Raw genomic sequence first — 1,398 nt, forward strand, 5'->3', positions numbered from 1 at the left:
CCACTACCCGGACCATTAAGCAGTTCCTCTATCTGATGGTGGCAGCCAGCTAGAAGCAGGAGTTCCCCAAGGGCTTCATCAAGCCCCTGGAGGACCTGGACAAACAGAGCCAGCTGGGTGTGGCCACGGTGGCCCCTCAGGGGCTCCTGCCCTACCCCCCCCGACCCCGTGCTCACTGACCTGTTCGCCAACCCCAGGGCCACGGAGACCTTGGTCTATGCCAACCTGAGCAGTTTCGCTGGTGGCACTGGGCACTGTGGGGCACGTGGCCACCATAGCCTTCACTGTGGAGCCAGTTTCTTTCTCGCTGCCAAGGGAAGCTCAAGGCTGTCGCCACCTCCACATCCACTGCTCCTTGCTGCGCTCAAGGAGGAGCCTCAGACCGTGCCAGACGTGCCAAGCTTTGGCGACAGCCCTATGCTGTCACACATCTGCTGGGACATGCAGTAATGCGTCAAGGCGGGGCACAAGAGGTTTCGCAACCGCACTGTCGCCTCAAAAATGCTACAAGTGCTAGGTGGAGCATGTCTCCCGTCTGTAGGAGAAAGTCAAGACCTTCAAAGCCAGAACACTGAGCTGGCATCCACCACCAGCTTGCTGCGTGAGCAGGAGAGACAGCTCAAACAGAAAGTCCTCAGCCACATCAACACAGGCTGCCAGCTGCTGTCCCCAGCACAAGATCCAGGCATACTGAGCTGTAGTGAGGGGCACATGCGTGGAATCGCTGTGGTGGCACTTGGAGAAGAGGTTTCTGGATTGCACAAGTCGGACCCCCTTAACTCTGGATGGGGACCCCTCACAACGAACCCCGCGTTCTCCCACCTCTGTACCTCCAGTCCATGCTAGAGTGCCCCTTTGTATCTCTGAGTAGGGGCTCTAAGGGGCACACAGCCACATGCTCTGCCTTTCCTTTCCTTTCCCTTTTTTTTTCCCCTTTCTTTTTGAAAAGAGAACTGGAGTTTTGGATTCTGCCCTATTTATGTTTCTACTTGGGAACAAATGTTGGTTGTCTATTGCATGTATTTTTCCTTGTGTTACCTTTTAAAAGAAACAGGAAGAAGAAAACAAAACAAAACAAAACAAAAACCCAACCTCTCTCCCCAACTACCACCCTGCTCTCTCTCCTCCTCCCTACACCCCGACCCCTAGTTTGGTTTTTTGAGACAGGGTTTCTCTGTAGCCCTGGCTGTCCTGGAACTCACTCTGTAGACCAGGCTGCCCTTGAATTCAGAAATCCACCTGCCTCTGCCTCCCAAGTGCTGGGATTAAAGGCATGAGCCACCAAAGCTGGCCCATCCCCTCTCTTTTTGTTTGGTTTTGTTTTGCTATGTGTCCACATTCCTTTTCTGTAATCCTTGGTTCGCCTGTTTTGTGTTTTCAGTAAAGTCTTCATTATGA

At 53.2% G+C, this 1,398-nt stretch overlaps 1 pseudogene; it reads left to right on the forward strand.

The window, feature by feature from the left end:
- The first annotated feature begins 5 nt into the window (after window positions 1-5).
- On the forward strand, window positions 6-846 carry LOC110287738 (annotated as a pseudogene).
- Window positions 847-1,398: the final 552 nt, after the last annotated feature.

The sequence above is a fragment of the Mus caroli genome, unplaced genomic scaffold (genome assembly GCF_900094665.2).
Source record: "Mus caroli unplaced genomic scaffold, CAROLI_EIJ_v1.1 scaffold_24989_1, whole genome shotgun sequence".
NCBI lineage: Eukaryota > Metazoa > Chordata > Mammalia > Rodentia > Muridae > Mus > Mus caroli.